This window comes from Suricata suricatta, chromosome 6 (assembly GCF_006229205.1).
Source record: "Suricata suricatta isolate VVHF042 chromosome 6, meerkat_22Aug2017_6uvM2_HiC, whole genome shotgun sequence".
Lineage (NCBI taxonomy): Eukaryota > Metazoa > Chordata > Mammalia > Carnivora > Herpestidae > Suricata > Suricata suricatta.
The window spans coordinates 22,386,987-22,402,657 of NC_043705.1; the positions used below are offsets into that span (position 1 = coordinate 22,386,987).

Below are 15,671 nucleotides of genomic sequence, written 5' to 3' on the forward strand. Positions count from 1 at the left end.
AAAGAAAAGCTTTCCTTGAAATTGTCAGAAAATCATACTGGAATCCAGTAAGAGGTCCTCATTCGGATTGTTTTTTTGGTAGATGAGGGAAGTACCTGCTGGATCCTACTTCACTCTCTACACCAGCATGTCACCCGCTGAGCCATCTATCCGTGCTAGCCTATGGCATCAGACGACCCAGCAATATCAGCAAGATGCAGGCGCGAAACAATGCAAAGGTGATGTGTCTGTGCACACATGCATCACAGTCTCAGAGAGTCCCTCCCACTGGGCTGCCAACAATGTCCCGCTTGCCAGTTCTCCAGAACTTCTGACCTGAGATGCTCCTCAGGTATTCAGGGAGTTGGTGGTGGTGGTAGACTCTTTCAAAAGCAGATTCCTTTGTTCTATAATTCCACAATCCCCATTTGTTCACCTGTCTAGAGCATACTTACCATTATGTCTAAGCTTAGAGCTCACTTCCCAGATGCCCGGAAAAAGGATCAGTGCCTTCTTATGTTTTTCCATGAACGTGTGCCACAGTGCTTAATTAACACCTGTACATTCGTCTGCGTCCTTCTTCTGGCTGATCCTGGGCACCATGTGGGTCTGGATTATCATTAAGTCCTTATGCAAAGGAGCCGCGACCCAGTAATTTGTTTTCCTTTTCTTCATTTATACAAAATATAAGAGAAAAAATGGTATTAATTTTTATATACTCATCCATATATTTACTAAAAAACTTGTCTGTGATGGTTGTTTGAAGTTGAAACATGTTTTTTCAGAAAATTGGTATGTTAATTTCTGTCATAGATCTTGTACAAAATATTCTTAAAATAGCCATAAGATATACCTCAGAATAGCTAAAAATAACAGGATTAGTAGTACTAACTATTGTCAAAGATGGATGAGGATATGGAACCCACTGTAACTTTTGTACATTGCTGCTTGTGATACAAATTGGTACAACTTGAGAAAACTGTTGAACTCATCACTAAATTCAACATTTTCATTCTACTTAATTAGCTGTTTTCATGTGTGCCTAAAGACATGAATGATAATCTTCAAGGGAGCATTATTTGTAATAGCCCCAAATTGCAAGTAGCAGGATTGTACATCCACAGCAGAATGGATAAATAAAATGTGGTATATTCATATGATGGGATATTATACTACAAAGAAAAGGAATGGACTGTAGCTACATACATAAATATGACTGAATCTTATAGCTCTTTTCATTTATAGAAAGTTTACTAACAGACAAAACTAACTTAACCATATTAGTAGTCAAGAGAGTGGTAACTCTGGAGGAGGAGGAGTGTTTGAAAAGGGGCATGAAGGGGGATTTGGGGATACAAGAATGTTCTGTTTCTTGACCTACGTGGTAGTTTATGGCATGTTCATTTTGTGATCATGTATATTTCATGGTTTGTACACACTTCTCTATATATGCTATATATGCTTCCATAAAAGTGTTTTTTAAGTTTCCAGCTGATGATAGTATATCTGCATGCCAGAGATGTCTCTATAAAAGTTAAAAGAGATCACCTTTGGTAGATATGGTAAATATGCTTGACAGAAGCATAGAGGCTTTCTCAGTATAAGCTATTGCTCTCCTGGAACTGTGGAAGGATGCCTTTCAGCACTATAATTGCTATACTATAACACTCTAAAGCAGGGATTCTTCATAAGTTTTATTCCTCAGCTGGTTTGGTATGACCTATAAACTCCTTCTCATAAAAACGTTCATAAGTGCACAAAATAAGAATAATACACCTAAGATTACAAAGGACACTCATTATAGCACCATTATCCAAATATCAATTATGAATTTTCCTTAACACATTGAGTACCAAAGCAGTACATTAAGAATGTAGACAAGTTAATGGGCACCTGGGTGGCTCAGTCGGTTGAGCATCCAGCTTCAGCTCAGGTCATGATTTCACGGTTCATGGGTTTGAGCCCCTCTGTCAGCACAGAGCCTGGAGCCTGCTTCAGATTCTGTGTCTCCCTCTCTCTCTGACCCTCCCCTGCTCACACTGTCTCTCTCCTTCCACCCTCTTTACAGGGAGTTAAAAAATCTCATATGACCTATCCATTCGTACAAAACTTTAACAATGAAAATATCTTATGTCCTTGTATGTATTGATGATTGAGCAGTTGTAGATATGGAATTCCAGAAATCAGCATAGGAGCTTCTGTCACCAGTAAAAGAACTTGCTACCATTTGGTAATGGAACCACCACCAGGTGCCATGTAGTTGACTAGCTGTGTGTTATGAGTAGCTGTAGGTAGAATCATAATCAGATAGGATCTAGTGACAAGGATAATAGCCACTGTAATTTCTAAGTAACGGTGAAAAAGATCAATATTTGAAGTATATATAACAAGTATAAAGTATTATACATAGTATCTTGTAGATGTAATATAAAAATATTTTTTATTTCTGTTGGTCTATAAAGTCACACGTACTGCTAACACAAGTGTGATTTGTTGCCTGTATTTATAATGAAGGAAATGCTACATTTTAGTTAAGAAGTTAAGGAAATAAAGATCAAAGTATAGATGTAATTTTTCCCACCCAAGTTATGAATTCCTTCAATTGGGTCCTGGATTAAGAACTGCTATTTCAAAGTGAAGGTGTTTCTTTCTGTGTTGCCCTTTCTTGTTAAAGATAAAGGTTGTAGAGAAGAGGTGATATAAAAAGTCCTCAATAATCACAAGTGACACTTTTTTGTAGACAAAGAGGTAAGTTTAAGACTAACTGAGAAACAAGTATTTCAGCTGCTCAGAACCCACAGGAGAATGACACCTCTGAATAAGAAGCCATTGACCTTGATTCTTTATTGTTTGTGTTAAGGCATCTGTGTAGGTTGGGATACTCAGAAACATAAATAGGCAATTGGAAACATTTAATTTTTTTTCTCAGATAAGGTCCCTTCACATAATTGTCACCAACAGAATAAACAGTGGGATAACTTCTGCTAATCCTTCAAGTATCAGCGTACCCTCCCTGTCAGCCTTGTTGAGGAGCGCTTCCTGTTCCCAAAGTGCCTGGAACTCCCCTAAATGTAGCACTAAGCACCCTGATAATTTCTGGTTGGGCATTTGTGCTTTAATTTTACTAAGCTTCATGCAGCCAAAGACAAATGTCTATCTTACTTGTGGCTTTATCCCTAGCAAATAGCATAGAGTCCGGTATATGGCAGGCACCCACAAATACTTGTGGGACAGACAAGTAAACAACTAAGCTACCAAATACTTTTTGAAACCCCCTCTCTCCTGTTTGTTAGTCATGATGAAATGAATCATAGAGCAGAGAATGAACCACAGTCCTGTGTTTAGAGCACAGTGGGGGTTCTGATTCCTGCAGAATGCTGACTTAATGCAGAATGACTACTCCATAATATGGGGCTTCCAAAAAATTAGAAGTCACGGGCGCCTTCAGGTGGCTCAGTCAGTGAAGTGGCTGACTCTTGATTTTGGCTCAGGTCATGATGTCAAGCTTCGTGGGATGGAGCCCTGCGTTGAGCTCCACGTCAGGCTCTGCACTGACAGCATTCTTTCTCTCTCTCTCTCTCTCTCTCTCTCTCTCTCTCTCTCTCTCTCTCTGCCTTTCCACCAACTCACACACTCTCTCTCTCAAAATAAATAAACATTGAAAATAATTAGGAGTCACATTATCGACATATCAAACAGATACAACCACTTTACTGACTGAGGGAAGTTCCACAAAATTTAAAGTGAAATTGCTGCTTCTTTTATAGGGGCTAACCACTTAAGTCCTGGTTCTCCTCGATTTTACCTAAGAGATCATTTTTATTATCCTATTTAAGTTAGGTAACTAAGTTAATAAAATGTAGAACTGCTTTTGATGAAAGTAGCTCTTTTCAAAGGGTTACTGAGAATTACATTGCTGAGTAAATTAAATTCACTGTAGAGGGAGATCAGCTGTGACTAATCTAGGTCTTTTTTTCCCCACATTATTCCTTGATTTATTTTTCTCCAGTTTACCAGACAAAATCAGCTTTTGTTCTGAGTGATGGTGATCTGTGTTTTAATGCAAAATGATTTCTTTGTATTCCAAATGAGTAGCTTATGTAAGGAGAAGGAGATTTTTTTCCCACTCTGTCCAGCTCTGTTAGTATTAACTAAAAGAAGAACAAGATTTGTGGCCTTAATATGTATCCTTGAATATTGTTGCATGTTGTAAAATATATTTTTTATAATGCCACAAGAATTAGGGCAAGGGCAAATGACCCCAAGTACTGTTTTCACCCATTAATTTTATTTTATTACTTTATTGTTTGATACTCCTTTTAAATGAACTGGACCTATGCCCTCAGTCCATAAAGAAGAAAGAACACGTGCTGCTGTGTACTGGCATTAGTGTTTACCATCATGAGCCAACCAGCCGTAAACTCGGAAAGATAACCAGCCTTGCCACCCAACCACTGTCACCAAGAATTCCACAATATGAATTAAACAAACACTCCCTCTCCCACAGTTTCTTTAAAATATGAAAAGCCAGTGATGAATAGCTCTACCTTACAAGGAAGCTAGTTTTCTGATCAGAGATTAAGTACATTTGTAGCCAATTAATTCCAGCATGCATGACCGGAAGTCATGGAGATCAGAAATATCTACCGATGAGAAACAATTGACATTTGCCTCCATCTCTAGAGTTGTGACTGGCGGCACCCCACATTAAAACATTTCTTAGTTCCAGCATCTCCTGTAACTTATGAGGCTGGTTCCTACGGGCTTATTTGAACACTGCGTAGATCCAGTGCTGAATGAGGGCCAAGGCTTTTCCCAAAAGAACATCTCGATTATGAATGCAATATATTTATCCTGGGCTGTAACTCCATACAGGTGTTCTACAGGAGAATACCAACTAAAATTTAAAAAAAAAAAATCAGCAAAGTCATGTCAACTCTATAGTCTGGTCTCTTGCTGTCCAAAATACACAGATTTCCACTCAAGTAGCAATTAGCAACCTCAGTGTACTCATCACATGATGAAAACATATACACAGCATCGTGGCACCTGCTTTTCATCTGGCTGCCTTGGACTCCATCTGTGAAAGGGTTTTGAAAGGGAGATACTATTTGTCTTGGTTGTTCTTGGTCATATTCTATGCTCAGTTTAGACATGAAACAACTATATATCAGAACCATATGCCTTTGCTCTTTAGAAGTACTTTTAAAAAAATTTTTTATGTTTATTTTTTTGAGAGAGAGAGAAAGAGCATGAGCAGGGGATTGGCAGAGATAGAGGGAGACACAGAATCTGAATGCTGACAGCTCAGGGCCCAACATGGGGCTCGAACTCACAGACTGTGAGTTCATGACCTGAGTCGAAGTTGGAGACTTAACCAACTGAGCCACCCAGGCACCCTTATAAGTACTTTTGGTAATTTGTACATTTTTATATTACTCAAGTTTTTATTGAAGGCTGTTTTGTGACACATCTGAATGATATCTTATTTATACTTCTTAAACAGGTATTTTATAAAATATATACTAACAGTTTTTGCAATGGCATCCCCTATGTAAATCTGGTAGGAAGTTTATTTTAGGAATAATTAAAAAAAATTAAACCAAATTTTATTTTCTCACTTAAAAAATATTTTGTTTCAACTTCTTTAATGTACATTAGGATAGTAGATTTGCTTTTTTTAGCTAACTCATAGGAGACTCAATTAAATCTGAGGTATACTTATAGCGATATTAACCCTTACATCTAACACATTTGGATCTACTTTTCCTCGGTTTTTGTTTTGAATTTTCTCTTTTGCTATCCCAGTATATATCTTTTATAATAATTTTTGTCAAACTGTGTTAGAAAGAAATTAGATTTGTGGTTCTCCAGCTACCAACCCTACAACAGTAGGGGCCTACCTTGCATGTTTCGTGTGTTATACATGAAAGAGAGTTTGGCCATAGACATGAACTGGAAGAACATAAGTTGAATAGATGAGGTCTATAATCTCATCTATGAAATTTAATAAATTTAAATATTTATGTCCATGGAGGATTGCTTTCCAAGGTAGAATAAATGAATTAGAAATAAAAAATAATGTGAAATAGAAAACTAGAACATTGAGAGAGCTAAGTATATGTTCACAACCAGTGCTTCCCAGAATATGGTGACTCTTGTAGTTAGACATGTCCCTTTTGGGGCACTGTTTCTAGAAATCCAGGATCCTCTGGGGCAGGAGCTTTTAAGCCAATGTATTTCATTCCCTTGTACTTGAACTGTCACTGAGGGTGACCAAGATGGTTTTAACACTCCCCTCACCTGACTAAACTTGGTCAGATTTCTTCCTGACTATAGGCTCTTAACTTGTTATTCTTAGAGCATTATCGTTAGAAAACTCAGAATTGTAAATTATTCCTCTGCTTCTTTGAGATGTAAATCTTCTATAACCTAGGAATGTCTGCTCCAGGACCTGGGAGCCTTCCCTTTGGAATGTAATCATCAAGAAAGACAGGACCCCTGTGCCTAGCCTCTTTGGGAGGGTAGGAATCTAACCTCAGTGACCTTTAAGTGGCAGTTAGCAAACAGAGGACAAATAATAAAGCCTGCTCACATCAACTAACCTCTCTGAGCCGTTCAATACTCTCTCATTAGTTCACCTACTGTTTAAAAATGTTCACACTTTTGAAAAAGAAATCCTTGTACACTGTTGCTGGGAATGTAAATTGATACAACCACTATGGAAAAGAGCATGGAGATTCCTTAAAAATTTCTGTTTTAAAAACAGAAATACTAAATGATCCAGTAATTTCACTACTGGGTACTTACCCAAAGAAAATGAAAACACTTAATCAAAAAAGATATATGCACACCCTGTGTTTATTGGAGCACTTTTTTGCAATAGCCAAAATATGGAAGTAACCTAAGTGTCTATCAGTAGATGAATGGATAAAGATGCAGTGTGTATGTACAATGAAATATTACATACCTATAAAAAAGGATGAGGTCATGCCATTTGCGACCACATGGATGGACCTTGACGGTATTATGATAAGTGAAATATGTCAGACTGAGAAAGACAAGTACCATATGATTTCATTCATATGTGGGATCTAAAATAAATAAATAAATGAACAAAAAGCAGAATCAGACCTATAAATACATGACAGCTGCCAGAGGGGAGAGGGATTGGGGCAGACAAAATGAGTAAAGGGAAGAGGGAGATATAGATTTCCAGGTGTGGAAAGAGTAAATCACAGGAATAAAAGGCAAAGCATAAGGATTATAGTCAGTGATACTATAATAGCACTGTGGTGATAAAAGGGTAGGTACAGTTGTGCCATAGCATCATGTATAAACTTGTTGAATCACTGTGTTGTACACCTGAAACTCATGTAAGCTTGTGTGTCAACTATACTTCAATAAAAGTTTTTTTTAATCCTCTCATTACTTTATTTTTGGAGAGTTGAGTTCATTCTCTCTCTCCCCTGTTGCACTAGTCTTGAAAAAAGTCTTCCCTGCTGCTTTTAGCAAGTGACCGTGCAATTTTCTTTTATAGGGATGAAGTGAGGGAGAAAAGAAATCACTGCCGTGTGATTGAGTGGATGCTGTAAGGACTCCTCCCAGAGAAGCAGCCTGATACCGCTCTTCCCTGCTAGCGAGCTGTGGCTCCATCCTCTGTTCTCCAAGCTGACTAAAGCCACCAGGGCCGGTGAGTCTGCATGTTTAACTGAACATAAGAAGATGCCCCAGGCATGTTGCACTTAAGATGACCCTATCCTACTTACTACTACTTTTAATGTTGTTTTTTAAGTGTTTTTTGTTGTTGTTTATTTATTTATTTTGAGAAAGAGCATGAGCAAGGGAGGGGCACAGAGAGGGGGCCAGAGAGAATCCCAAGCATCTGCACACTGTCAGTGCAGAGCCAGCAGTGGGGCTCGATCTCACAAACCATGAGATCATGACCTGAGCCAAAATCAAGAGTTGGACATGTAACCCCCTGAGCCACACAGGTGCCCTCATTTTGTTATTATTGTTGTGTGTGTGTTTTTTAGTGGAATTTACTTTCAGACAAAAAGGCAAGTAAAACCAGAAAGTGAAATGATGAGTCCCAATTAATTTGCTCTATAGTTTTCAGCAGCCTGGTCTCTTTTTGTCATTATATGATAATTAATTGCTGTTTTATGGCCTTTGAGAAAATCCTCCTGGACTTGCCCTTATAATGGAGCTGCTGTCCTGTGTTGGGAATTTTGAAGAACAATTCAGGTATTTTAAGTAGCTGCAAACAAAATAGCAGCTTATTCATATGGAAAGGAGCTAACTACTGTATAATCTTCAAAAAGAAAGATTTCTAAGAAAATTAGTAGAGGACCAAAAAAAAACCCTACAGACCTTCTGGGACCTGTGAGGTTTGTTTCTGCATCTTGAAAGATGAGGATGTGAGGAAAACTGATTCCCTGGCAGCTAATAAAGAGGCTGTTCTTGAACAGGCTGCCTGGGGTCATCTCATAAAAAAAAAGCAGAAAGCCAATATCAGGTATTTCTAGATTCTTTGAAAAACCTTGAGTGTTCAACTTTGAGTACATATGATAAGCTGTCTCTTTGTATTGTCTGCTGGGGTACTTTTATTTGGTAACTTTCAATTAATTATTAGTCCAGGGCTGCACCATTTCCTCATCAGAATTTCTCAGCACATTCACGCAGACTCAGCCTAGGCAGGATGATGGGAGATGTACCTTCCTGAGGCTGAATGTGTTTTTCAAAACAATTACACAGGTTCAGTTGATCAAGCCGGAAACACTGTTCAATGACCTATACATAGAACAGAGAAGGACCAAAGAAGGAAAAGGGGAACTTTCTGATTCATTTTAATTATTTTAATGATCGCTTACCTGGGGGTCATATATTTGAAATGAAGTATGTTTAGGACTTGGGGAAATTATTTCAAATATATTCTAACTCTAAAATTAAAACACATTCAGGCAGATAATGGATTGCTGCACAATTATTATACACACTTTATCTAAAGAGCTGTCAGGAATTTATAAATGAATACCACATTGTCTGAAGTACTTAGAGAATACAGACAGCTTCCTTGCACTAATGCTAGCTATCAGTTGTTAATGCATAATAATTATGTCTTCACTGATAATTCTTCCAAGAACTTGTTTTCTGTATCTCATTATTGTAATTCTCTTCTCCCTTCACCTTCTCCTGTTTTTAACCTTTCCTTTTTGATTTTTATTTAGTCTATACGGAGATGAATTCTTTGGAACATGAAAAGACTTACTAGATAATGGGTTTTGTAGAGACATGGATGGCACATTTAAATCTAGAGAAATAACATTAGCTTAAATGAGAAAAATAATAAAAACATCTCTGGAACTATTCCAGACATCTTTGCATGCCACAGATAAAGGACTATGAGATACTGTGGGAGAAATTTGGACTTACGCTGTTGGGAGATGGGTCTCTGGCGGAAATTCAGTTAAATTCAGCAGCTTCCTAAGCTCAGTGCATGCTTCCTCTGCTTAGATGCATAGGAGCCACACAGGTGAGGAAGACCGTGTGTAGTTATGGAGTTTATGATTGGACCGAGTTCCTTACTACTCAGGAGTCTTTTCTTGGAAAGCAAAATTGGCTTTTCGTCATTTTATTTATTTTTTTTTAATGTTTATTTATTTTTGAGAGAGAGAGGCAGAGCGTGAGCAGGGGAGAGACAGGGAGAGGGAGACACAAAATCTGAAGCAGGGTCTAGTCTCTGAGCTGTCAGCACAGAGCCTGATGCGGAGCTCAAGCCCATGAACCGTGAGATCATGACCTGAGCCGAAGTTGGGTGCTTAACCGACTGAGCCACCAGGCGCCCCTATTTTCTTTCTTGCTTGCTTGCTTCCTTCATTCCTTGCTTTCTTTTGAGAAAGAGGAGAGGAGAGGCATAGAGAGAGGTATGAGAGAATCCCAAGCAGGCTTGCTCTGTCAGCACAGACTCCAAGATCATGACCTGAGCTGAAATCAAGAGTCAGGCTCTCCGACTTCTAGCCATTTTAAATTCCTACGGCCTAGCACAGGACCAGTCAACGCCCAGGAAATCGTTATTGACCTAAAGCACGCAAAGTTGCCTTACAGGAATAAAAATGTGAATCACTTAACACAGTGGTAAGAAAACTGCCATATTAATTAATCAAGAAATCTTTCTCTACAGCACCAGTAGACCTTTAAAAGTAGATCTCCGCTCTCCCTTTGAGTTCATAGAAGCTTCATCCAGATTTAATAGATGCGAACAGCAAACTAAAATAAAAACAATAACCACTTATTGAGCTACTGAGTTTTTATATCGTATTGAGTATTCTGTGAGGTGCTTTACATGTTTTACCTGACTTTATTCTCAAACCATTCTGTGAAGTTACAAAGAAGCAAATAAAGCCCCTGGTGGTGAATACTTTTTGCACAGTTATACACTTAATAAGGGGAAAAACTAGGCTCGCGGCTCTGTTTTGTTTAACTCCAGAGCCCATGTGTCTTCTGTTGGTTTTCACAGTTCTGAAGCATGAGAAGATTACCTGCTTCCAATAAGCCAGAAACTGTGACAAGTGCTCTTATTTGAAGGTTAATGCATTCAAGGCTTGCTGGGATTGCTCACTGATAAAAGGTAGGGAAACTTTGATCTTCCTAAATGAGCAACCTGAAGCTGATATCAAAGACATTTTCCTCTCTGCCTCGGCCAAAATCCAGCTACAAATTTTTGGACAAATCTCTCGAAGTGTCATTTTGCTCGTCTGTAAAATGGGATTAATGATAATGGTTATCTCATGAGGTTGGAGTATTAAGTAATTTAATTTGCCAAGTATCATGCTTTAAAAGAAAAATTCAGCCAGTCTTTCCATGATACTGGCAGTGTAAGACATCACATTTTATATTTGTCTAAATGGAATTACATCTTGATTTAACATTCATGTGCCAAGGTTGGCTCTGTCTGTAACATCACTCCTCCATTATATGGAAATAAATTCCAAAGTTCACTTAGTTAATTAAAAAAAAAAAAAAAAGACTCAGGGGCTTGGTCTTCCGCCTATCGTGCCTCCTTGTAAGTGTGCAGGGCCCCGGCACAGCGTCAGCCATGGGGCTATCAATGGAGTGCCCAAGACCAAGGTTCCTAGTTTGCAGCCCACATAGTCACTCCTGTAGCTGTCCCCTTCAGAGTCCCCTCCAGTTCACGGCTCCTGTGAGCCAGAGGGACCCACGCGTGGGAGGTGGTCATCAGAAGTATCTGACTGATGATTGACCCACAAACTAGATCCAGGTGATCAGAGACTCCTCACCCCCTCTCTTGTCCTTGAAAGGTACATTCTGTCCACCGTACCCATTCTAGGACCTATTTCAAGTATGTAGCCTTGAGAGAGAGCAGTGCATTGTGGGGACCATCTGGATGATGACGCATGACAGAGCTCAGTTCAGGCCTCCGTGTAAACCTGTGGCATTCTGGCAGGCGGTCGCTTGTAGCCACGCAAGACAACCTTGTATGTAAGTTCCCTTGCTTGTTAAAACGGCCACCTACAAGCTGAGTGGTCCGACTCTCTTCTCTCCTTGCCCTCTCTGTACAGAAGCCCATTTCACATTTCACTCAGGAAAGTCAGGTCTTTGAACCAACACTGAGTTGCAGCCTTCATCTTTCTACCTCCCCTTACGAGGGGTGCCACACTCTGGCGGGCACCTGGGGGCTCAGGCTGTTAGAGTTTGACTCTGGATTTCAGCTCAGGCTATGATCTCATTGGTTCATGGGATCTAGGCCTGAAGTGGGCTCTGTGCTGGCGGGGTGGGGCCTACTTGGGATTCATTCTCTCTCTCTCTCTCTCTCAAAATAAATAAATAAACTTAAAAAAAAAAAAAAAGAGGGTTGCCACACTGCGCTGAAGGCTCGCTCCTCCCCAGCTGGGGATATGCACAGCTTCTACACAGCCCTCTCTCACACAGAACCGGCTCCTTTTAATTGCCCAGACTTTGTAAAAGGCACTCTGCGGGGTTGCTGTATGCGGCTTTTCCATTTCAGGTTTGAAGCCCTGACAGACTGTTAGTAACCTGCCCCTTCTTAGCTCCCTGTATTTACCTCATCGTGGACCAGTAAGGCTCGTCCACAGACTGCAGCCTGAGCACAGCGCTGTTAAACATACTTCTTCACCATAATATACATATTTTTTTGTATTTTTATTTTTGGCCATTTAACATTATATCTTGGAGCTCATTCAGTGGAAGTCCAAATTTAGAGCAATCTGTAGACCACATGGAACTGAGTAGGGGAAAAAACCCTAGTTTTTGTGAAATACTGAGATGTTTGGGGCTGTTTACAACACAATATGACCTAGTCAGATCTGACCGATACACATATTTCTACTTGTATTTTATTAACACTATCTAGAATTAATCATTATCAGTTATCTTTCCCTTAAAACAAGTAAGGGAATTAACAATATGTTTTTCTGCTTTATTTGTTCATCATTGTTATATACATCCCACTTTTTCCTTAGGAATTCTCTTTTCTTTTTGCTGGAACACATTGTAAGGTAACTCTTTCAAAGGAAGTCTACAGGTAATATACTGAATTCTTTCCTTGTCTTAAACTGTTGAGATTTTTCCTTTGCCAACATGGCAATTTATTTGTACAGAGGTGTCTAGCTTCCAGGATACTAGTCCTTGGAACTTTTGAGCTATTACTTGTTTGCTGTCTTGGACATGGTGCTGTTGATAAGAAATCTGATGTCAGTCTTCTTTCCATGCATTTCTTATTCCAGTGTTTTGATTTAGTATATTTTGATGGGTTTGGGGGGAGTTTTCTTTTGTTTTTTTTTAGGCTTTTCTTTATTTTCCTGAGGATTTTATGTATGCTACATTCTTGGGTGTTTGAAAGATAACTTGGCTGTTTTATTTATTTATTTTTTAATTTTTAAAATGTTTATTTATTGTGAGAGAGAGAAAGAGAGAGTAGAAAGAGGAGGACTGAAGAGAAAGAGGGAGAGAGAGAAAGAATCCCAAGTAGGCTCCATGCTGTCAGCACAGAGCCCAACACAGGTCTTGAACCCACAAACTGAGATCATGACTAAGCTGAAACCAAGGGTCTACGCTTACCCAGCTGGGCCCCCCAGGTCTCCTAACTCAGCTGTTTTAAATGATTGGGTGACACTTTACTTTCTTATAATCTTGTAGCTGTGTCTTCCTTCACTCCTGGGATGAAGAGTAGCAACAAAGACCAAAGCCACCTGACTTCTCCCTGTGTACATCCCGTCCTTTCCTACTTGGATGACCAGACACTGCTTTCTCCAGGTAAATTCTTTCCCTAGCTAAGTTCTAAAACATGCTGTATCTTAGTGTTGATCATTCTTTAAACTACCTTTTCTGAGACATCTGGGAAGTAGAGTTCTTTAGATATGCAGATTAAAGCTTTTCTGTAATTTGAAACTTAAAAGGATTTTTTGGTCTTTGCATGGTTTTCAGTTCCGTTCATTATCAATTCTGCTTCACAAGCACTAAGTATATATGTGTAGATCTTCAGCCTTCAGTCTACCATTTTTTTCCTAATTAGTTCTATATATTTTTTAATTTCCATTATTCTTTATAATCTCATCTGTCTTCTCAACATAAACTGGAATGTGTTAAGTCATCTTTAGCCTATTTTTAGTTGTTTTTAGTATAGATTTTTTTTTTACCTTCTTTTCATGTTATTCCAGCACTAGTTAGCTCCTATTATCTTCTGCTGTGTTAGCAACTAACTTACCTGTCTTTCTTGTGAGCTTTTCTTTTATGGGCAGCTAATGTCACTTAAATTTATCTGAGGCCATAGAGACGTACTTTCAGAGCTCCTGATCTGTTTGGCATTTGCTCTTGCAATATATGTTCTTCATCTGTCTGCTTTATATTTTACCTCTCTACTTTTTTTGGAGCATATATACATATTTAAAATTTTTTTGTTCGCTTTTTATGGATCAAGGTATTTGAAAAAAATATATAGTTGGGGAAACCGAGTAGAGGCAGAGGTCATATGAGCTGGAACGCTATTAGGTTTGGGTTTCTCATCTTAAAAACCCTCTAAGAAAACTTCTGATCTCCTCTGTTTGGGGACATCTCTGATCTCAGCTTTCAGTGTCTTAGTAGTTTTTATATGTGTCAAATCTTTTATGTCCCAGCTCTGTTGCTTAGATCACGTGGTGTGCAGTAACTGGGTCCGCTCTTGAATTGACCCCATTTTATCCATCCATGAACAGTCCAGGTCATAGGCCAGGAAAATAACACAGCAGCATGGTCACCCATCCTCTTCCACATTCCCTGTGTTCCTGTCCAGTTGACCATCCCTGGTACCTTTCTTAATCCTCTCCTCCTTCCCAATCTTGTTGGTCAGTGGAGACAGAATCATTAGCTTTTAGACAAGTGTTTATTGTTCACAACTTAAGCCTGTATGTATCTGTTCCTAATGTCCTCCTTGTTTGGTGTAGATACCCCACTGTGGCAAACCTACCTCACAGTTTGTAATTTAACTGAAAACGAAGATGTTTCTTTTTGATTCTTTCAGAGGTTTTTAGTTGGTTTCATGGGGGTGAGAGTACAGTAAAAAAAAACACTTTTCTCCATTGTCTTCAACTGAAAAACCAAAATACCTTTAAAAAGATTGAAATGACATGGTGAAAGCTCTCTTCTGAAAGTCTTTGTTGATATGAATTACAGAAATGCTTAACATATAGCATAAACAGAGCTCTACACAGAATATAGTAGCCAGGGAAAAGAGAGTCATTAAGGGCAGTCACTACGTTTTCTTGGTCTGAGGTACCGGGAAGAAAATGGTGCCACACATTTGATGAAGTCTGGAAGGCCAGACTACTATGGGAAATTGTAATAAAGGTTCCATCTTAGACATACTAACTTGAGAAATTAGCATTAACGTGAAATTAAAATTAGCATTAACATTGAGAAATCGCTGAGATATCCAGGTGAGAATTTCACATATGCTCTTGAATATGAGTCTGGATCTCAGGGAAGAGGTTAGGGTTTAATCTGAATTTGGGATGGGTAAGCCTAAATATGGTAACTAGAGCCTTGATGATGGGCTGCTCTTGGAGGTTGGATAGATAGAGAAAAGTAGAAGGCAGACTCTGAGACATTCTGATGCTGAGAGGTCAGGTATTGGAGCAAGCCCAAAGGAGGCTGAGGCAGGTGGAGAACACAGTATCTCTGAAGGCAAGAGGTGATACAGTTTTAAGGAGAGATGAGTCAGCTGCATTAAATCAATGTGAATGTCGGAGTGGAATGAATAGAGTTCCCACTGGATTTGGCAACATGAAAGTAACTAGTGATCTTCAGTACATTGTTGGTTAAGGAGCAATATTGTAGTGGCTCAGACTAGTGAGTTAGAGGACAGTGAGGAAACAGGGCAAGCTGACATTTTTAAGAGGTTCGGCTGTGAATAGTTGACACATATAAATAGGTAGTGAGATGCGGCATCTAACGTTTTCGTTTAACCTTAACATGAAAGATGGTAGAGCGTGTTTATATTCCACTAGAGTGATACGTAGAGAGGAAGAGATTAATTACACAGGAGAGAAACAGATGATTGACACTGTATAGACCTTAAAAATATGAGAGGGAATTTGATCTAGACCCAAAGCGAAGTGTCTCTCTGTGGAGAGAGGTATGGTGATATCTTTGGTGGAGGCAAGATGGAAGATGAG

At 39.0% G+C, this 15,671-nt stretch overlaps 1 long non-coding RNA gene across 1 annotated transcript in view; it reads left to right on the top strand.

Annotated features, from left to right (window-relative positions):
* Positions 1-254: 254 nt before the first annotated feature.
* Positions 255-15,671, top strand: part of LOC115293692 — a 35,759-nt gene continuing 20,342 nt past the window's right edge. Inside the window, exons 1-5 of the long non-coding RNA XR_003909560.1 lie at positions 255-331; positions 7,520-7,672; positions 10,499-10,609; positions 11,301-11,481; positions 13,159-13,275. This is a non-coding gene — a long non-coding RNA (uncharacterized LOC115293692). The remainder of the gene's footprint in view (positions 332-7,519; positions 7,673-10,498; positions 10,610-11,300; positions 11,482-13,158; positions 13,276-15,671) is intronic.